Here is a 23373-nt window from a genome sequence, read left to right as displayed (position 1 = left end):
TAGGAAGAACCGAGTGAATGGGGTGCTGCATGTTCTACATTGAAGCCAAATCTGAGTTCTGATTCTCCTTCTGTTGAATCAAATGGGGCTCAGTTGGTTTCTGCTAGAGTGGAAATAAATCATATTATGGCTAGGGGTCAGGATGGGAAAATTAGTCATATGTGTTCTTGTGTAATAATTAGTGTTGAAAGTGTAAATGATATGTTTATCAACAGGACTGATAAGAGAATAATTGCTAGTATTACTTCATATGAGACTGTCTGTGCTATTGCTTGTGGGGTTCCAATTAGTGTGTATTTTGAGTTTGAAGCCCATCCGGATCAGAGGATGGAATAAAAGGCTAGGGTTGATATGGCTAGTGTAACTAATACACATAGGTTTATGTTACTTAGTGGGTAGGGTATGGGAAGAGGGACTTATATTGTGAGAGCTAAGGTTAAGGCCAGAATTGGTGCAATGATAAATATAGAAATTGATGATGTTGGTGGTTGTAGTGGTTCTTTAATAAATAACTGGACTGCATCAGCAATGGACTGTAGTAATCCATAGGGGCCAACAATGTTTGACCCTTTTTCAGAGTTACATATAGCCTAGAACTTTTTGTCCAATTAATGTGAGGAATGCTACAGTTAGTAGGATGGGGATAATGAGTGAAAGAATGATCATAAACATTTTGTTAGGAAGAGGAATTGAACCTCTGGCAATAAAGATTTAGATTTTACATAGTTACTGGGTTCTGCCACCCTAACAAACCCTGTTCTTTGAGTAAATTAATTGAATTAAAATGATATTATTAATTAATTTGAAGGTGCTTTTGTTAAGTAGGCCTTATTTCTCTTGTCCTTTTGTACTGGGAGAAATGTATAATAGATAGAAACCTATCTGGATTACTTGGGTCTCAACTCAGATCATTTAGGACTTTAATCATTGAACAAATGAACCATTAATAGCAGTTACACCATTGGGCTGTCCTGATCCAACACTGAGGTCCTAAACCCTATTGTCGGTGTGAACTCTAGAATAGGATTGCGCTGTTATCCCTAGGGTAACTTGTTCTGTTGATCAATATTTTGGATCAGTAAGTGATAATGAGTTTTGACCAGTTGGTCTAAATTTCAATCAGTTGGAGGTTAATTTATTCTCTGAGGTCACCCCAACAAAAATTGTTAATCCATTAAAAGCTCTGGTATCCCCTGAGGTTCAGTTATTGTTTATTATTATTATTTTTTGGATTAGTTAATTAAAACTCCATAGGGTCTTCTTGTCTTATATTTTTCTCTCCTCTTCACAGGAGGGTCAATTTCACTGATCAAAAGTAAGAGACAGTAAAAGCCTCATGTGGCCATTCATACAAGTCCTTATTTAGAGAAGAAATGATTTTGCTACCTTTGCACAGTCAGGATACCATGGGCATTAACCACTGGTATTGGAGGCACTGGGCAGGCAGTGCCTCTAATACTAGTGATGCTAGAGGTGATGTTTTTGGTAAACAGGCGGGGTTTGTGTTTGCCGAGTTCCTTTTCCTTTCTTAAATCTTTCCTTAAATGCATGCCTGGGTTGGGTTAATAATCGTTTTAATAAATAACTAAGTGTTGGCTTAGGTTTATTTTGTTAACTATTCGTGGGCCATCTGCTCTGATATAGGCTTATGCAAGGATAATCATTTTTTGTTACTCATGTTAATAGTATTGCTTCTATTAATAGATTAGTCCAGTATTAAATTAGGAGTTGGTTTATTTGGTATTAAGATGAACGTGTTTTGGGCTTCCCTGGTGGCGCAGTGGTTAAGAATCCGCCTGCCAATGCAGGGGACATGGGTTCAAGCCCTGGTCCGGGCAGATCCCACATGCCGCAGAGCACCTAAGCCCGTGTGTCACAACTACTTAAGCCCACGTGCCTAGAGCCCGTGCTCCACAACAAGAGAAGCCACCACAGTGAGAAGCCCGCGCACCACAACGAAGAGTAGCCCCCGCACACCGCAGCTAGAGAAAGCCGCGTGCAGCAACGAAGACCCAACACAGCCAAAACCAAATAAATAAAATAAATAAATTTTTAAAAAAAGATGAATGTGTTTTGAGTTTGAATGCTTTCTTAATTGGTGGCTGCTTGGAAGCCAACTATGAAATTGTTTATGTTTCCTTTCTAAGAAAAGCTGTATCCTGTGTATAAAAAGCTGTACTTTTTTAGAGTAACATTTAAAATTGCCCTGGTCCAGGAAGATCCCACATGCCGCAGAGCAACTAAGCCCGTGCGCCACAACTACTGAGCCTGCACTCTAGAGCCTGCGAGCCACAGGCTCTGCTCAGCCTCTGCTCAGCCACTGCTGAGCACGTGTGCCACAACTACTGAAACCTGCGTGCCTAGAGGCCGTGCTCTGCAACAAGAGAAGCCACGGCAATGAGAAGCCCACACACCGCAACAAAGAGTAGCCTCCACTCGCCGCAACTAGAGAAAGCCTGCGTGCAGCAATGAAGACCAAACACGGCCAAAAAGAAATAAATTTATTTTTTTTTAAAGTTATGGTTTTAAAAGTAATATTTAAAGTTGAGCTAACATTCTTTCCTGGACAACCAGCTTATCATCAGGCTCATTAGGCATGTCACCTCTGCTTATAAATCTCATTATTTTGCCACATAGGTGAGTTTGTTCTTGTAAACTGTTCACAAGTAGGTTGTCTGGTTTCGGGTGTAAGTTCCCTCTGTTGAAGTTTTCTAGTTAAATCGTTATGCAGAAGGTAGAAGGTGTAAGCTTTGCTTTTTGGTACTTTTAATGCTTCTTTCATCATTCTCTTGTGGTACTTTATAGAGCCAAGTTTAAATTTCTATCTCCTATACTTTAGATGTTGAGTGAATGTTTTATTTAATTCGCTTATGACAGTTAAATTTGGTGGGAAGTTTGGGCTAATTTTAGTTCAAAGTGTTCATGCGGTATGAAATCTCGTGCGTATAAATTAGGTGCTTTATATTTGTCCAAGCACACTTTCCAGTATTCTCACATTGTGACGACTTGTCTCCTCTTTTATGTTTGGTACTTGTCAATAGGTTTTGGAGAGTTATCCATACTTGAGGAGGGTGATGGGTGATGTGTGTGTACCCCATGGTCTGATTCCATTAAGCCCTCTATTCTTAATTTACTGCTAAATCTTCCTTTGGTTTTTAATTTCATAAAAACGTTCATGTTAAATTATTTTACGTTCTTGAGGTAGAAAATGTCGCCCATTTCTTCCCATCCCATACCTTGACCTAACATTTTTATTTCTGATAATTACGCTTACTATTCTTCCTTTTCAGGGTTTGCTAAAGGTGCCGGGATGTAGACTGTATTATTAGCAAGGGTTGGTGAGGGTTATTGGGGTTTATTGATTATAGAGCAGGCTCCTGCAGAGCGCTAAGAAGCACCGCCAAGTGCTTCGAGTTTTAGGCTTTTGCTAGTAGTATTCTGGCAAATAATTTTGTTGTTGTAACTATTTGAGTTTAGGGCTAAGCATAGTTGGGTATCGAATCCCAGTTTGGATCTTAGCTGCCGGGTAGTCAGAAATGTTAAAGTCACTTTTGTAGCTTATTTTTATTTTAGCTATGGCTTTTTACTGCTTAGCTAGGACTTTATTTTGGGGGTGCTCTTTAACACGCTTTATGCCAGATTTCTATTACTTTGGGTTAATCAATCATGTGACCACGGCGGCTGCTTTTTGGTGTGCTTGATGCCTGCTCCTTTTAATCTTTTACGGTTTAGAGGGCTTTCTCACTGGGATGCAGATGCTTGCACGTGTAACTTTATTAAAAATTAATAGAAAGGCTGGGACCAAACCTATGTATTTATGGAGTAGGTAACCTCATGTAGGCATTTTCAGTGACTTGCTTTAATTATTAAGCTACATCAACAGGTTGAGTAGAATTTTGTACGTAGAAGATTTATGTACTTAAGTGATATATTGGTATTCAGTGTAATAGTTTGGATTGTGTTAAAATTAGTATCGAAATAATTTTTTCTTTTGTGTGTTATTAAAATGTATTTTAATTTATACATTAAAATATACTTAATTTTGATTTTGTCTGAGGTAAGTGGCAGATCTAGGGGGATGTCTGTCTGTATAAGCTGTATATGTAAGTAATTCATTGGTACAGTTCAGAGGCTAGTTTGTAGTTACGCTAGCTTTGGGTTGGTAAAATAAGGGTAATGTGTTTGTTTAATGAGTTAGCTGAATGTTATATATTTATATATTTTGCCTTGTTTTGGGGGTTTGGCAGGGTGATGATGGCCTATAAAGTGTGAGTTTAGCGCGGGGTAAGGGGAGTTTGATTAAACAGGCTATTTACCTGATGCATGTGCATGTGTACGTACGTGTGTATGTATGTGTGTAATTGCTTTATGTCCCATAACCATTGGCTAAACAACAACTGATGGTTGATGATGTTGGTAAATAATATTCAGTTTAAGCTCAGCTACAAGTTGCTGGACTATGTTAAGTAAGGCCTTTGACAGCCATAGCGGAGTCAAGCATTCCCACCCACCACCCACCCCGCAAATTAAAAAATACCAAATGTGTGAAGCCAGTTATGTGTGAGCAGGGGCTGATTAGTCATTAGTCCCTCAAGATGTCTTATTTAAGGGGAAAGTGTGTGCTGAGATGGCCCTGAAGTAAGAGCCAGATGCCAGATATAGTTCATTCACAGAAACCCCCATGATTTATGGGCCTGGAGCAATAAGAGGGACGTGTTTGTGGGCAGGTTGATGGTTTCTCATAGCTTGCTGATTAAGCTCTGTTTATCAGTTATGATAAGCATGTCGACTGGAAGTGAGTTGACTCAATGTGGTATGTGCGATTAATAAACGTATATGTCCTATGTAATAACAAGCTGTCCATTTACTTCATGGATATTCACAGGGACAAGGGTTTAATGTGAGTTGACCAGTATAATGTATTATGTAATGTCAGTAGGATAATGTACATGCTTATAAGCATGGGGTAGATAATTAATGTACGATTATACATATCATGTATTATGTACAATAAAGCATATATGTACTTACATATGTGGAAGGTAACATAATGCACAAAATACATAGCAGTGTTGGTTTTAATGGTGCCATTATTTTATTTTATTTTTTTAAATTATTATTTTATTTATTTATTTTTGGCTGTGTTGGGTCTTCGTTGCTGTGCGCGGGCTTCCTCTCGTTGCGGTGAGCGGGGGCTACTCTTCATTGCGGTGCGCGGGCTTCTCATTGCGGTGGCTTCCCTTGTTGAGGAGCACGGGCTCTAGGCGCGCGGGCTTCAGTAGTTGTGGCTTGCGGTCTCTAGAGCACAGGTTCAGTAGTTGTGGCGCACGGGCTTAGTTGCTCCGTGGCATGTGGGATCTTCCCGGACAAGGGATCGAACCCGTGTCCCCTGCATTGGCAAGCGGATTCTTAACCATTGTGCCACCAGGGAAGCCCCGATGGTGCCATTATTAATACTTATATAGTACTTAAAGATAGTGTAAATGTCCCACAACAAATTGTTCAGGGAATAATTTAAGTAGAATTTCAGTTTTGTGTGCTGATGGTAGAGCTGGGGCTTCTTCCTTGAGTCTTAGGGAGATGTGTTATTCTCCTTTTCTGGTTTACAAGACCAAGGTAATAAATATACTACAAAGACTCTTCATTTTAGGAGGTTGTTTTCAGTGGTGCCTGTTAGTGGTATAAGAACGAGATTAGAAGGAAGTATAAAATAGATGCTAGTTGCCCAATGATAATAAATGGGTGTCAGCAGGTTATCCTCTGATTCATGTTAGTGTTAGTAAATCCACTATGAATACTCAGAATAGACATTGGCTAAGGGGTCGAGTGCTATATTTCATTGTTTTGATATGTGAAGTATTGGGATAACTGGTAAAATTACAATTGAGAAGATTAAGGCTAGTACATCTCCTAGTTTGTTGGGAGTTGATTGTGGGATTGCATATGGGTATAAGAAGTATCAACCTGGTTTGATGTGAGGGAAGAAGTGTTGAGGGGGCTAGCTGGGGTATAGTTGTCTGGGTCCCCTAGAAGGGCAGGTAAGAATAGTACTAGTACTACTGCTAGTAGCATCAGAAATAGGAACAAGGCACCAAGGTTATCTTTGACTGTGTAGTATGGGTGAAATGGGATTTTGTTCATGTCGGATGAGATTCCTGTTGGATTATTAGACCCTGTACCATGAAGGAATAATAAGTGGACAACTGCTAAAGCTGCAATAATAAATGGAATGATAAGTGGAAGAAGAATCGTGTAAGGGTGGCTTTGTCAACTGAGAATTCTCAGATTCATTCAGCCAGGCTGGTGCCAATGTAAGGAATTGCTGAAAGGAGATTTGTAATGACTGTTGCACTTTAGAAGCATGTTTGGCCTCATGGTAACACATAAACCTATTACTGTAAATAGTAGGGATGATTCTGATGTTTCATGTTTCTGGGAAAGTGTAAGATCCATAATACAGGCCTTGCCCTACATGGATAAATAAGCACATAAAAAAATATGGAAGCTCCATTTGCATGTAGATATTGGATAATTCATCTGTAATTTACGTCTCGGCAGATATGGGTTACAAATGAAAGGCAGTTATTGTATCTGATGTACAATGTATTGTTAAGAATAACCCTGTTAAGATTTGTAGAATTAAAGGAATACCTAGTGGGAACTGAAATTTCACCATTGTTTTCTGAACAATGCATGTGTGTAGATATCTCATGATGAAATATTTTATGGAGCTGGTAGATATAGATAAATGTGTTGTTAACAGTTTTAATTAATGGGTGAGATTTCAAATGTTGGTCATTAGTATTCTTATAGTTGAAATACAATGATGATTTTTCATGGCATTGGCCTTGGTTAGATTCTATGTAAGAATAATGATGACAGGGGCTTCCCTGGTGGCGCAGTGGTTGAGAATCTGCCTGCCAATGCAGGGGACACGGGTTCGAGCCCTGGTCTGGGAAGATCCCACATGCCGCGGAGTGACTAGGCCCGTGTGCCACAATTACTGAGCCTGCGCGTCTGGAGCCTATGCGCCACAACAAGAGGGGCCGCGATAGTGAGAGGCCTGCGCACCGCGATGAAGAGTGGCCCCCGCTCGCCGCAACTAGAGAAAGCCCTCGCACAGAAACGAAGACCCAACACAGCCATAAATAAATAAATAAATTTAAAAAAAAAAAGAATAATGATGACACACATTGTATTTATTTTAAATAATATTTTTGTAGTTTTGTAGGTTTCTCTTCAAAACCTTCACCTATTTATGGTGGGCTTGGATTAATTGTGAGTGGTGGAGTTGGTTGTGGTATTGTAATAAATTTTGTTGGGTTGTTTTGGGGTCTAATGGTTTTAAAAATGTATCTAGGCGTATATTAGCAGTTTTTGGTTATATAACTTCTGTGGCCGCTGAGCAGTATCCTGAGATTTGAGTTTCTAGTAAAACCATCCTAGGCATGTTTCTTTCAAGGCTGATAATGGAGCTTGCAGTGGTTCTTTGTATTTTAAAGGATGAAGAAGTAGAGATTGTGTGTAAGTTTAATGGGTTGGGGGATTGAGTGATTTATGAGACCGGAGATTCTGGGTTTTTTAGTGAGGAAGCTATAGGAATTGCTGTGTTATGGTACTCGGCTGGTGATTGTTTGTTACTGGTTGGTCATTATTGGTGTTGTGCTAATTATGGAAGTTACTTGTGGAAATTAAATAGAACTATGCTTAAGGCAAATGTAATGAGGAAGGAGAGGAAATAAACTTTAGGCCTTTTTGGTCTAGGGCTAGTATAGAAATTTTTATTTGGAAAAGTGAGGTAGATTTTGGTAGCACATTTTCTAATCAAATCAGATCTAACAGTGGTTATGTTGATTTTTGACTTGTTGATGGATTTAGATATGGTGAGAGACAGTGTATGATAGTTGGAAAGTATCTGAGATTAGAGAATTTGAATAGGTTTGAAGGATAATTGAAATTTAGGTTTTGTGTATTTTTTACACAAAAATCTACACTTGATTTTGAGTGCCAGAGTAAACCCTGAAATAGTCACGGCAAGGGCTGTTAATTTCAAATAATAAGGCATAGTTACCTGTGGAATAGTTGTTGCAGAGATGTTGCTGGAGATAAAGAATCCAGCGAAAACACTTCCAATTAAAAGGCGTTTAATAAACTTAATTAGGAGTGGATTATTTTCATTAATTCGAGTTAGAGTAGAGAAGCGAGGCTGTCCTAAGAGTGCGAAGAATTTGAGTGCTATAGACAGTCATTAGGGATGTGCCAATCGGTGTAATTAGGAAGGTCAGGCACTGGTATAGGGTGTGTTGGCGGTTTCAATGATTAGGTCATTGGAGTAAAAGCCTGTGAAGAAAGGCATCCCTGTTAATGCAAAGCTTCTGATGATGAGAGAGGCTGTGGTGAAAGGTATTGCTTTAAACAGACCTCCTGTTTTTCTAATATCTTGTTCGTCATTTAGACTGTGAATAATGGATCTGGAGCACATGAATAGCATTTCTTTGAACAGTGCGTGTGTGCAGATATGGGGGAAGGCTGGTAGGGCTGGTTAATGCCAATGGTTACTATTTTAAGGCCTCGTTGACTTGAGGTGGAAAAGGCGACTATTTTTTTGATGTTTTGGGTGAGAGCACAGATTGCCGTAAATAGGGTGGTGATGGCTCTTAGGCATCATGTTATTGTTTGGATTGTTTTACTGTTTTCTACTTGTGGATGAAAACGGATAAGTTAGAAAACACCTGCTACAACTATAGTACTTGAGTGGAGTGGGGCTGAGACTGGAGTGTTGCCCTCTGTTGTCGAGGGAAGTCACGGATGAAGGCCAAATTGGGTACATTTTCCAGCTACAGCTAGGAGAAGCCTGATTAGGGGTAAATTAGTGTGATTTAAGTTAAGTCTGAAAATTTGTTATAAGTCTCATGCATTTAAGTTGAGTAAGAACCATGCTGTTGATATAATGAATCCAATTAGAGACCAGTGCGGTTATGTAAAATGACTTGAAGAGAGGTAGTGTTTGTGTCTGTTTGGCCCTACCGTTCGTCCCATTAGCAAAAAGGACATGACTGCAGCTAAAAAGTTGGAGAAGATTGTTGGCAGTAACTAAAACTTAGCATAGTGATGAGAAATACAAGTAGATATTTGAAGAATCTATTAACGTTAGGGTCTGAGGGTGTATAGCATGTTGAGAACTGTATGATTGACCATGTGACGAATTGTGCTACTGGTAGGAATATCACTGAGAAGTAGTCAAATTTAGAGCTAAGTGATAGTTTTAGGGTTGGATAGTAAGTAATTCAGTGTCAATTTGAAATGATTATTTCTTGGCCTGAGTAAATGAATATTGTCATGGGAATTAAGCTGGTAATGAAGGCATATCAGACAATGGTTTTTGCATAAAATGGGCATAGGTTACTCTTGTAGACACTGGAGGTTGTTATTTTAATTGGTAGAGTTAATATAGTTAGCGTGACTGGTGTGGAAGAGGGGAATAAATTTATTTCTTTTGTTTGGAATTGCACCAGTTTTTTGGTTCCTAAGACTAATGGTTCACTCCTGTTCTTTAAAAGTTTGGTTAAATGTGGAGACATAAATTAGCAGTTCTTGTATACTTTTTCAGTAAATAAGAAGATTTGAGCTTTTGTTATTAGATGCACAATTTAATGTTTTTGTCAAACTATATTTACAGTACATGGGTCTCAAAGTAATTTGGGGGTTGAGTGATAGTAGAAGGGGTAATATATACAGAGTTAAGAGGGTGTTTTCTCATGTAAATGTTGTGTTATGATTAGAATACATAGAGAGTCTAAGGCAGTAATGCCTGCCTTAATCCCTATTAGGATGATGGTGATGTTGGAACATGAAAAAGATGTTATTACTACCAGTAGTTCTCCGATTAAGTTGATTGTTGGGGGGTAATGCTAAGTTCGTAAGACTTGCCAGTAGTCATCATGTTGCCACTAGTGGAAGAGACGTCTATAGGCCACAGGCTAAAATTATGGTTCGGCTCTGAATATGTTTGTAATTTGAATTTGCCGGACAGAATGATATATAGATGACGTGAGGCCATGGGCAATTATTAGGGCGGTAACCCCTGTATAACTTCAACATGTTTGGGTGAGGTTAGCTACAATGACAAGTGCTATGTGTCGAATGGATGAGTAGACAATGAGTGATTTTAAGTCTGTTTGGCACAAACAAATTGAGCTGGTTATGATTATTCCTAATGTGACGAGTGGATATGCTGTGTGGTTTGTTAAGGGGTGTAGGATCATTGTGATTCGTAGCATACCGTGGCCCCCAAGTTTGAGTAGTATGGCTGCAAGAACTATAGAATGGGGGCTTTGACATGTGCTTTTGGCAGTCAGGGGGGTATTTTTACTATAAAAGCTATTATGCATGCTAGTCATATGAAAATACTGGATAAAGAGTTAGATATTGTTTGGGTTCAGTGTTGGATTATTAAAAAGTTTAGCGAACCTATAGTATTTTGGATATGTACGAGAGCAACTAGAAGTGGAAGAGATGTTATCAATACTAGTGTGTAAAATAAAAAGCAAAGTCCCTCATTAAGTCATTCTGTTTGGTTTCCTCAGGAGATAATAATAATGTTGGGACTAGTGTTGCTTCTAATAACATGTAGAATAGAATCAATTCTGTGGCTGTTAATATTATAATTAGGAACATCTGTAGGACGATTAGTATAACCTTTTCCAAGCTGGTGATTCTTTAGACAGGTGGCATCGTCTGGCTATGAGTATTAGTGGTAGGAGTCATGTTTCTAGAATTCGTAAAGGTGCTGATAGGGAGTAGAAGAAGATTAATGGAAAGTAAAGGCTGTTGTGGTTAAACTGGTTAAGAAGAAATAGGCTGATAAAACTAATTAGTAAGCTGTAGGTTGTGGTAGTGATTCAAGTTATATTATTTTTTGCTAATCATATTAATGGCATTAATATAATAGTTGGGGCAATAATTTTTAACATTGGAGAAGGTTGAGATTTTGTAGGTAATCAACACTGTAGGTATTTGATACTATTATTAATAGGGATAATCCTAGTGCAGCTTCACAGGCTACAAATACTAGTAAGCTCGCTTTCCTCCTTGTAGAGCCTTCCCTCTCGATGAGCGGGACAGCTGGATAGCTGGCTGGCTCACTAGCTCTCCCCCTCGTAGAGAGGCGAGGCCCCAGAAAGCAGACTCTGAGATGGAGTTCGCGCCAGGATGTTTATTAAAGAATGCCCTTGGAATCAACACGTATAAAAGGAAGGAGAAGGAAGCAGGGATGGGCAGGGGGGAAGGCGAGCCACAGTGCAGGCTCAGCAACAGCCCGAGCCAACCCTACAGGGAGCTCTGAAGCTAGGACGACCCTCCAAGTTGTCCTAAACTTGGCCAGGGTGGCTAAGCCTTCATAAACCCGCATCCATCAGTCATTGGACATGGCTTCCCAGAACAAGGTGCATCCTTGGGCAAGACAGCTCTCTGCAGCTGAGACAATTCCTAAAGGGACTGACAAATGAAGGTCGTCTGCCAGCAGCACTCCCAGCAGCTAGGGCAGGAAGTCCTTCAGTGAAGGGAGGTATGGATGGCGCTTCACAGTGTCCAACGCAGTAAGGGGTGGGGTAAATGAGGCAATGAAAGGAAAGAAGCCAATAAGGATGTGTTATTCAGCAGGTTACCACGGTGGGCAATCAGATTATCCCGCCTGGGATGGCAAGGGAGCTGGCATATTTATCCATCAGCTAGCATCAGTCATTGGTTGAGTGCTAATCCCCAGGAGCGCTAACTCTCCGGCATTTCCTGGGCACAGGCTCACTGGGCTCCGGTTACCAGAGAAAGCCATCAGGCAGAGTCGCAGCCTTGGGCTGAACTTTGTAGATAATTGCGTGGAAACAGGTAACAGTAGTCTCCATTTGCAATTCACATGCATCAAGAACATTTGGATTTCTATACCCCAATTAAAAAAAAAAAAGAACATTTGGATTTTGCCTTGCATGGGGAGTAGGAAGAAATTCCCAGGGCTTCATCAGAGAAGCAACTTATAATTTCTCTTTGGCTCTCCAAGACTACAGCATTCAGGTATAACTCTATTTCTAAAATGTTTTCTCTGCCAAGAGTAAGGAAGAATTTAGGCTAGACGTTAAGGATGATTTTGTGACTGAAAAGGTTGGGAGTCCCTAGAATAGCTTACCAAAAGAAATGTGAGTTTCTATGAAATTCCAAAACCACCCTCTCCTGGAGATTTTATTCATTCAACAAATTGGGTGTCTACTGTGTGCTAGGCACTACAGAAATTTCTGGAAACACAGTGTCACGAAAATCAAGTGCTGTTCCTGTCCTCGTGAAACATAGTCTAGTGAGGAGGTCAGACACTAAAATGATCCTCCAAATTAAAAAAAATTACATCCAGAGAAACAGAATGATATGGAAGCATTTAGAAGGAAGACCTGACTCATAGTGGAAGTGGTGGTAAGAGGTTGAGAAGGCTTCCCTGAGCAAGGAACACTGAGCTGAGATATGAAGGGTGAGTAAGTGTTAACTTGTGGGAAGAGCATTGCTTTCAGAGGGAACAGTATGTACAAAACCTCTGAAGTTTTGAAGGAGCTTGGGTGGACAGAAATCTGAAAAAAACAAAACAAACCCAATAGATTTGGAATATAGAGAATAAAGGGAAAAGAGTAGTTTAAGATATATTTTGTTTTCAAATTTTATATAGTTCCCCCCCATTTAAAAATTAATACTCAGGAAAATAAAAGCTAGAAAAGTGGGAGAAAAAGTGGAACATAATCTCACAAAATACAACTGCCTAAACGTATCTCTGGAATTTCAGAATCATAGAGCTTGAGAGGTCAACAGGGCCAGGAAACTGAAGCTCAGAGAGGGTGAGTGACTTGCTAAAGTCACACAGCTAATTAGTGGTAGGTATCCTACCAGGAGTATTTTCTGTTTGAATAGTTAATATTTAATTAAATGTATCAGGAAAAATATTGTTTATCAAACTTTTGATCTCATGGATGGTAATGCTTAGATGAGGTTATGTGGGAAAAGTGAGGTGGTTTAAAGTAAACAAAAGCTTAATAAATAATTCTTCGGTCGACACACGAATGTGGCAGAACCCACCAATGTGTTAAGCAAATGGCTGACACATAGGAATGCGTGAACCGCACTATGCTGACTGGCAACCCTCTGCCCATAGTAGTTTAGGGTAAATTACTAGGGACAAGAGATTTTCTAGCTAACCTCAGAAAGCCCCTTTTGGACTTTGCTTTCAAAACAGTCAGGGCCCTTTCAGCTTGTTTCTTTCTTTTTTTCTTTTTTTTAAATCCCCATATCCCCTCCCTCTTGAGCCTCCCTCCCACCCTCCCTATCAGCTTGTTTCTTTCTCTGGTTTTCCTCTCCATGAAAACATCCCCTTGGTTCATCTCTCTTTAAACTATGGGGGCGGTTGGGGTAGGGAGAAAGTAAAAGGTTACTGACTTCATGTAACCCTGAAAATAACAACCATGAATATAACTTGGGTTACGGCAGATGAGAGATTTGTGAAGGGGGCTGTCAGCACCATTCAGAGATTAGGCAGTTAATGAATGTGAACTTTGGAAGCAGATTAAGGCAGTCTGGCAGATAAACACCTTAGCAGGAAGATTATGCATATTAAGAAGCCCATAATTTACTTGGTTCCCTTATCTCCCGGTTGGTTCTTTAGGAAAACTGGCTGCCCCTCCTCATGAGCTCTTGGGCCAAGCTCAAGGGTGGTGTGGAAGGCAGGCACAGGAAGAATACTTGCTGATCAGTGAGTTTCTGCTGGAAAAGTCTCCGTCTGAGAGCTGGTGTGGTCAGGGCTGATTTATCCATTGGCACAGTAGGTGCAGTGCCTAGAGTCCACAAAAATGTTTTAATTTCCTCTAAAATCAGAAGACAAACAGGAATATAACCCAGCCTGGGTTATATTTGTCTTTATGCCAACACACTCGTAAAATACAATTTTAAATATATATGTTTTTATGGAGGAAGGGACTCATGAAGACAGAAGTGCCTAAGACCCATTAAAGTCATAATGTGGCCCTGGGTATGGTGGACATCTTTATTTTTATCTGTCCATCCTCTATACCCTCTTCTGGTTACAAAACCTCAATTTTACTTTTGGGAACCACTCTTCCTATATCTTCAGTCCTGGGAGATTCAGATGGGTTTCTTGTCAATCCTGGCTCCAGAAATGGCCATGTGACTCAGGCCCAGCCAATCAGAGGCCCATATCCCTTGTCCTCTGCGATTGGTTTAGGATGAGTCAGTGACCTAAGCGGGGCCAATCAGGGCCAACAAGACTCAATTCTGGGACTTTTCATGGAATTGTGGGAAGTGAGAAATAGAATAGTAGGCAGGAGATGCTAGCCACCGTCTTTACCACTAGGTGGGGAACGTTTGAGAAAGAAGCTCTAAGCAGAATAGTTTCTGAGTTTCCAGCAGTAGGAGTTTGGAGACTTCAACTTCAGAGCTGGGACACCTCCCTACACCGGGCTGTCTCTGGAGAGAATCTGATTGGTTCATCGTCAGTCAAGTGTCCACTTCTTGTCCAATTAGCTATAGCTAAGGGGTAGGGTGGCAGAGTAGAGTTATACAAACATGACTGTCAAGACTCAGTGCTGTGGGAATCTTGGGTTGGGCAGATGTCAAATCTCGGTTATTTACTAGATTATTTTTTTCAGGTTGGGAAGCTGTGGAATGTCAGGTGACATGGCTTGGCTTCTGATTTTGAGAGGGAGACTTGAAGAAGCTTTGATCTAATTCAGAATTTCTCAAACCGTGTTCTGGGACACTAGTGTCAGTGGGGATATTTGAAAGGATTTTGTGGTCAAGTATGTTTGGGAAATGGCAGCTTAAATAATGTCATGCAGACTTCTTTCCTGCAGGACTTCTTGCATAATATGTTCATATGCATTATGAATCTTCAGGGGAGGAAGAAATAGAAGGTCCACTATTTCTCAGACTTGTATGACCACCAAACTAGGGATTTCAAAGAATTCCTAGCTTTGTTAGAAACTGCTACTTTGAGGAATACAGTTTAAGAAATGATGGTCAAGCTCATTAATCTTGAGAGTATTAAATGCCATAAAGGAAAAGCATTTAAAAATCCAAAACCTTAAAAAAATGCCCCTTTTCTTAAGGATGCACCCAGAATTTGACAAATTCGTGGTTTTTCCTACTAAGAGATGTGGAATCTTGTACCAGCTCCATCAATATTAATAATAAAATGCTACCTTTATCTAATGTTTATTCTAAGTCCTAGGAAACTGCGCTAGGGGGGTTTTATCTCTTTTAATCCTCATCAGAATATAAGGAGGTGGGTGCTATGATTAGTCCCAGTTTATAGCTGAGAAAAGTGAGGCACAGAGAGAGAAAGTAAATTGAATATGATGGAGGTAAAATCTGAATCTAGGTAGTCCAACTTCAGAGTCCTGCCCCCAACCCCATTCTGATGCTAAAATAACTTGCCTGTTACATTAAGCAAGTCTCTTATTGTATCTCAGTTCCTTGATCTGTAAATTGAGTGCATCAGACTAGAAACTGTAAAAAAAATTTTTTTTAATTTAATTTAATTTATTTTTTATACAGCAGGTTCTTATTAGTCATCAATTTTATACACATCAGTGTATACATGTCAATCCCAATCGCCCAATTCATCACACCACCACCACCAACCCCCACCACTTTCCCCCCTTGGTGTCCATACGTTTGTTCTCTACATCTGTGTCTCTATTTCTGCCCTGCAAACCGGTTCATCTGTACCATTTTTCTAGGTTCCACATATATGCGTTAATATACGATATTTGTTTTTCTCTTTCTGACTTACTTCACTCTGCATGACAGTCTCTAGATCCATCCACGTCTCAACAAATGACCCAATATCGTTCCTTTCTATGGCTGAGTAATAGTCCATTCTATATATGTACCACATCTTCTTTATCCATTCATCTGTCGATGGGCATTTAGGTTGCTTCCATGACCTAGCTATCGTAAATAGTGCTGCAATGAACATTGGGGTGCATGTGTCTTTTTGAATTATGGTTTTCTCTGGGTATATGCCCAGTAGAGGGATTGCTGGGTCATATGGTAATTCTATTTTTAGTTTTTTAAGGAACCTCCATACTGTTCCCCATAGTGGCTGTATCAGTTTACATTCCCACCAACAGTGCAAGAGGGTTCCCTTTTCTCCACACCCTCTCCAGCATTTGCTGTTTGTAGATTTTCTGATGATGCCCATTCTAACTGGTGTGAGGTGATACCTCATTGTAGTTTTGATTTGCATTTCTCTAATAATTAGTGATGTTGAGCAGCTTTTCATGTGCTTTTTGGCCATCTGTATGTCTTCTTTGGAGAAATGTCTGTTTAGGTCTTCTGCCCATTTTTGGATTGGGTTGTTTGTTTCTTTAATATTGAGCTGAATGAGCTGTTTATATATTTTGGAGATTAATCCTTTGTCCATTGATTCATTTGCAAATATTTTCTCCCATTCTGAGGGTTGTCTTTTCGTCTTGTTTATGATTTCCTTTGCTGTGCAAAAGGTTTTAAGTTTCATTAGGTCCCATTTGTTTATTTTTGTTTTTATTTCCATTACTCTAGGAGGTGGATCAAAAAAGATCTTGCTGTGATTGATGTCAAAGAGTGTTCTTCTTGTTTTCCTCTAAGAGTTTTATAGTGTCCGGTCTTACATTTAGGTCTCGAATCCATTTTGAATTTATTTTTGTGTATGGTGTTAGGGAGTGTTCTAATTTCATTCTTTTACATGTAGCTGTCCAGTTTTCCCAGCACCACTTATTGAAGAGACTGTATTTTCTCCATTGTATATCCTTACCTCCTTTGTCATAGATTAATTGACCATATGTGCGTGGGTTTATCTCTGGGCTTTCTATCTTGTTCCATTGATCTATGTTTCTGTTTTTGTGCCAGTACCATATTGTCTTGATTACTGTAGCTTTGTAGTATAGTCTGAAGTCAGGGAGTCTGATTCCTCCAGCTCCGTTTTTTTCCCCCAAGACTGCTTTGGGTATTCGGGGTCTTTTGTGTCTCCATACAAATTTTAAGATTTTTTGTTCTAGACTAGAAACTCTTAAAGCAATCCAGCTCTATCTAGAATTTCCATGATTTTGTGATTTGATATCTGTAATCCCACCTTAAGGAGAGTGGCCATTGATAAAATGTTTTCCTTGCTGTAAAATGAAGCGATTGAAGACGTGGAGGAGAGTGGAGGTAGAACTGGGAAACTTCAGACAACTGCTTAGAAACAGGAGCAGCCGCCCTGAATGAAAGTCTCACCTATGCAAAATGACATGCTGGTGAACTAAGGGAACCTGTGAAAATTAGGTCTCCGGAGGAGTCTGTATTGATTGTCAATCTGAATTTAGCTGAGATATCAGATGCCCAGACAGACATCAATGGCTGCTCCAGAAGCACCGGCTTCTTTCCTGACATGCGGCAGTGGGTGTTTGGACCAGTCTCAGAAGTTCACTGGTTTCCCATCCATCAACCCGAGGCAGACAGGCCTTGAATCATCTCACATTCTTCTGGCTCTGCATTGCTCACATGTGACAGGTGTCAAGTGCTGGGATTGATGCTTCCTTGGAAAGCAAGAGGACAGGATGGAGGAGGCATGTTAAGGAAACACTTGATGATATTTACTGTGTATCTCTGGACCACTTTACACCTTCCATCTCATGAAGGTCTCAAAGTGACCCTGAGAGATGGGTAATAATAAAAATAGCTAAAATATATTGAGCACACATTACATTTCAGGCATAGAGATGAATGCTTTAAGTACATTATTTCATGTCATTATTTCATTGAGGTCAATACAACTAGAGTGACCATATATTCTAGTTTATGTGGGACAGTCCTGATTCACACCTGCTATTCTGGCCTTATCATTACTAGCACTCATTTCACCCTCAAAAGAATGCTATTTTGCACAGTAAATTATATAGTCACCTTAGGTATGGTCAGACTGCCTGGGTTAAATTCTAATACTGCTATTAAGAGCTATGTACTACCTGTCTCAATTTCTTCACATAAAATGAGGCTAATAATAGAAGTATCTCTCACTACTATCTAAATTATTTTTATTCAAATTCAAGAACTGAATAGATCAATATAGCAATATATATATAAGTATAAATTGATAAGATTGTGTGTGTAAATATATATATTAATTTATATATAAGACATATATATATATGTGTATATATATGTGTGTGTGAATATGTGGCTTAGCAGACTGCCTGGCATTTAGCAAGTGTTTATATAATACGGTAGCTTTTTACTCCTCTGTTTTTCTGCCTATAAAATGGCAACAATATCTTCTGTTTCTGGCACATATCAGGTGCTCAGTGAATGGTTCTGATTATTATCTTAATCTTGCTAAATGGAAGCATTTGTTTCCCCCAAGCTTCCTCTGAGGTGGATTGCCATATTTCAGGTTAAGAAAATGGCTATATCCCTCCACCCAGTGGTTAAAAAATTTTTTTCTGGTTAATAATGTCAAGAAGAGGCAATTCCATGCCCTGGATTGTGGAAGAGGTCCTGGAGATATTGCCCTTGCATTGACATGGAAGGGTGCTGGAAGGGTGCTCTCCGAGGTCCTGAGCACTGTCTCATTTTGTAACCAGAAGGTTACATTTTGAGACACTTGGGTGCATTTTGTGGTAGACAAATAGATGGTTTGTGTTCAGTGAGTATCGTGGCCCTGCAATTGAAAAATGAGCTGAAATATTAATAGGTCTTATCAACTGCTGTGTGATTGCAGAGTTGAAAAGGCACAGGAAGCCTTTGGGACAATTGCTATGTGCTAGAACAGAAATGATAGGAAAGGAAAAAAGCTGTGGGTTGGGGAGAGTGTCTGTCCAAATACAGCAGGGTTTTATATGAGCGCAGGGAGTACATATTGTTATACTTATAGGTGGATCGTGCCCCTTAGGATTATCAATAAGCCACTTGGATCCACGCTAGAGGAATACACAAAAGACTGGGTTGAATTAGATGATGGTCAAAGATAAAATGATGAAATAGGAAAGGTTTAGTATTAGCACCCTCTTCACAGCCTTTATATCATCCCACAACTTGGATTTAAGAACGTATCCCCATGTTTCAGAACCTGCTGTCTGGACCTGCCTGCTACAGCTCCATATTCTGTGGGAGAACCTGTATATGTAGGAATACATTTAGCTGCAAGTAAAACTCGTCTGTAATAGCTTATAAGAAGAGGTCAGGAGGTAAATGGTTACTGGTGTTGGTTCATTGAGTGGCTTGGGAATGTCAGGGCCAGTGTATCTGTTCTTTCCTCAGCCTTTCCTTTATGCTTGTTATCTTAAGATCATGTGATAGCTGCTTCAGTTTCAGACATCTCATATATGTTCAAGACAGAAAGAAGGCAGGCAGGGAAAAAGGCAAAGGCACCAAACCATCTGCTTTGTCTCCTCTTACCAGAAAAGCAAATGCTTTTTCAGGACTGCCCCCTCAGATTTTGCTTACATTTGTTGGCTGTACCTGGGCCACATGACCACCTTAGCTACAAGAGAGTCTGGGAAGAGGGACAAGATTGTCATGATCAACTTAGAGCAGTCATGATCCATTGCCTGGAATTGACACTTTACTTTTTTTTTTTTTTAATTAATTTATTTATTTATGGCTGTGTTGGGTCTTCGTTTCTGTGCAAGGGCTTTCTCTAGTTGTGGCAAGCGGGGGCCACTCTTCATCGCAGTGCGCGGGCCTCTCACTATCGCGGCCTCTCTTGTTGTGGAGCACAGGCTCCAGACGTGCAGGCTCAGTAGCTGTGGCTCACGGACCTAGTTGCTCTGCGGCATGTGGGATCTTCCCAGACCAGGGCTTGAACCCGTGTCCCCTGCATTGGCAGGCAGATTCTCAGCCACTGCGCCACCAGGGAAGCCCTACACTTTACTTTTCCAAGTAAGATTTGGTTCTGTTATCAAGAAAGAAGGGGAATAGATATTGCTGAGGCAATTAACAGTGTCTTCCATGATCCTTTTTCTTTACAATCTGAGGTAGTAGTCTGGGGAAACTGATTTCTATTATTTTTTTAATACCTAAGAGCCCTGAACTGTGTTTATAGCTGTTTAGAAAATGTTTAAATGAATAAATGACTGAGTGTATTTCTGCTGAATTATAAAATAGGCCAAGCAGTCTCATTTTCTGTTAATACATTGATATCTTGCCTCAGGGCTAGGGTTTTTATAAAAACACATCTTAATTTGAAGGTGTGGTTCTAATAATGCGGATTTCAGCTAACAGCAGGTCAGCAAGGGCAGATCTCATTTTCATAAAGCATTGGAGTGTGCATTATCCCTTGATTGAGGCTTTGGTTACTTTTCCGTTTTGTGAGGAGAGTCCTAACCTATCAGCCCTGGAATGAGTCTTTGATAACAATAATCAATAGGTAGAATTTTGAACACTTGCCATCTACTAGGTACTCTACTGGGGCTTTAAAATTATCAGTTCATTTGATCCTTATGATGAACCTATGAGGTAGATGCTATTACAATCCCTATTTTATAGAGATGGAAATTAAGATCCAGAGGGATTTAGTAGTCCACCTAAGTTCACACATATTGTAAGTGGGGGAGCTTGGATTCAACCCTAGACAGCCTGGTTCCAGAGCACATGCTCATATCCCTCAGGCAATAATAATATTGGCCTGAGGCCTCTCTAATAATAACAGCTATCCTTGATTGAGAGTCTGTTTCTGCAAAACTGGCACCCATCATGTAACATGGGTTTACACAAGCATGTTACATACATTTCCTCATTTGATTTTCACAACAACCCTATGAGATAACTACAAAGAGCAAAGAAGCAAAAACACAGAGAGGTTAAGTGACTTGGCCCTGGATTACAGAGCTTATGTAGGGTGAATTCAGGCTTATCTAGGCTCTAAGTTCAGCATCTTTCCTTGTGTTATTTTACATCCTGTGAGGTCTGTTCTTTTTAAACCCCTCATTTAGAGATGAGATTAAATAGAAATAGGATGAAGAAATGCTCACAGAGGATGATTAGGTGTTAGGAGATCTGTGAGATAAGAATTATTATCTTCTTTTTATGTATATTGGTTATGATACATACAAAAAATGCTATAACCCCCAACTACAGGAACTTAAGATAGAAACTTATTTCTCTCATATAACTGGCAGAGTTTTTTGATTTGAAATTGGCTTGCATTTATGAATTCAAGGCAGCTGTTCTACTTCTTGGAATTTCTTAGCCAGCAGAAAGGAGAAAAGGAATGTGGAGGGAAAACAGCTTGCCTTTAGGGGAACAATATATCAATAGTAGTTAAACATACTATGCAGTTTCTCTTACTTACATTTCATTGATCAGAATGTGGTCCCGCGGCACCTAGCTACCAGGCAGACTGGGAAATGTCTACATGGGTGGCCACATGCTCTGGGAAAGGAAGGAGGGAATAATGGATATTTGGGACCTAATCAGCAGTCTGTGCCATAATCACAGATGAGGGAATGGAGGCTCAGAAGGGTAAATATTTGTCCAGTACCATATATTTAGTGGCACAGATGGAACGTGCACATTTTGAGGAGGACTAGGTGTGGGAGAAGTGTCAGGATGTGGGGAAATAGCTTGGCAGGCCAGATAGTCGTACAGAGAAAACACACTGCAAAGCCCTGAGTGACAAAAACAGGCCACAGTGAGAGAGTCAGGTACCCGAAGAGACCATCTTAGAGGTCAGTAGAGTGGATAGCTGGGTGGTCATGAATGCGTGCTTAAGAGCAGATGGTGTGATTTGAAGCAATGACAGAATGCAGGGCTTTAGGATTGCATAACACTAGGGCATACCGTTTCCGAACAGAATGGCGGAAGTGGTGCCTCTGGGGTGATGTGACATGTTGGCTCTGCCATGAAGGCTTTTCTCTCACTGTCCTGTCACAGGGTGGACTCCTTGGGGAAGCGGACTTTGAGATGGGGATTGGCATGCAGGACGTTCATTAGGGAGAACCCTTGGAATCAGTACTTATGGGGGAAGGGAAGGATGCAGGATTGAAAAGAGGAGGAAATTGAGCTGTAATGTAGTCTCAGCAGAAACCTCAGCCAGCCTTAGGGGGAGTTCTGAAGATGGGATGATCTTCCCAACTTGTGTCTGAAGTTGTCTCAACAAGAAGGCTGGGCCTGCATAACCTCTGTTCATCAGTAATAGGGGGCAGGCTGCCCAGGGAAGGGGGTGTGACCTTCGATGAGGTATTACTCTTCAGCTGAGGCAATCCCTGAAAGGATGAACTGCAAAGGGCTCTTCTAAAAAGTACTTCAGCAGGTGGTATAACGCACCCTTCGTTTCCGAAGGGGAATCTTGGCACCAACTCACGGCATCCACCGCACCCCTCAGTCAGCACACTGCCGGCTATCCCTCCATCATAGAGTCTGTGTCTTGAAGACTATGGGCTCTCCAAGAGTTCCCTTTTTCAAATCTCAAACATCCTTGGATTGGTGGGGTAGGGGTATCTTGAGCGTAGATTTCATTATCAGTTAATTAACAGTTGGTTGAACTATCAATTAGTCCTTCCCGGGGGTCTGTTGCTAGCATCAGAGAACACTAATGGGACAGGTGACTGGCAAAACTGGATGGGACGAGGAACAGGAGGTCTACCACGAAGCAGAAGGAGAAGCTGAGGGCGAGGCAAAGCCAAGTTCCTCTTTTCCTCACCTAGCTCAAGGAAGATCCTTCCTGGGCCGGGGATGGGGCACCAGAGGGTTCTGAAGTCAGACTTTGCCAACCTCAGAATTCTGCCCGAGGCCAATGCTGTCTCAGACATTCTCTCTTCCTTTTGTGGGAATTTCTAATTTTCTGTTTATCAAGAGGGCTGCCTGTTCAGATGAATGAAAGACCACAGTTTGATCTGATTCAGATTTGATTTTTCTCCCTCCTTCAGCATAACAGCTCATGCATCTGAGGACTGCAGCTAAAGAGTGATTTTTAAAGACTTCTCACTGGCAAAGAAATCAATGCAAAGAAATCTCCCCTTTTTCGCTCCGCTCTATTCTGCTTTTGATTTTTTCTTTCCTCTCCAATCCCCTGCTAGGAAAGTTTTGTCTGAGGCCATCTAACGTACTTTGTCAGAAAGTTGCCTTGTTAAGGATGAGGGTCCTGCTGCGTGAACTAAGGCGGTGGTGAGATTTCCCTACAGTCTTGGCAATTAACTCAGCTTGAGGAAGAGGTGGAATCCTAAGGCAAAGTCATCTTTCAAGGACAGGGTTATTGCTAATATATCTTCATAGCAGCCTCCAAGGAACAAGTCTCTGGAGGGGGTAGTGTTAATTAGAGGGATAGGTCAGAGAGGAATGACCTTCCAAAAAGATGTGGAAGAAAGGGCTTAG

The 23373-nt window shown here is 40.5% G+C and overlaps 1 protein-coding gene and 1 long non-coding RNA gene across 6 annotated transcripts in view; both read left to right on the top strand.

Moving 5' to 3' along the window:
- SUDS3 (SDS3 homolog, SIN3A corepressor complex component) overlaps window positions 1-23373 on the top strand; it is a 307067-nt gene that overhangs the window by 197303 nt on the left and 86391 nt on the right. The window lies entirely within an intron of this gene.
- LOC118879894 lies at window positions 3698-21975 on the top strand. The gene is made up of 3 exons (XR_005016175.1): window positions 3698-3811; window positions 12185-12192; window positions 21964-21975. It is a non-coding gene; the product is annotated as an uncharacterized LOC118879894 (long non-coding RNA).

The sequence above is a fragment of the Balaenoptera musculus genome, chromosome 14 (genome assembly GCF_009873245.2).
Source record: "Balaenoptera musculus isolate JJ_BM4_2016_0621 chromosome 14, mBalMus1.pri.v3, whole genome shotgun sequence".
Classification (NCBI taxonomy): Eukaryota; Metazoa; Chordata; class Mammalia; order Artiodactyla; family Balaenopteridae; genus Balaenoptera; species Balaenoptera musculus.
Note: the sequence above shows the minus strand (reverse complement) of the source record. Positions and strands in the feature narration are given on the sequence as shown.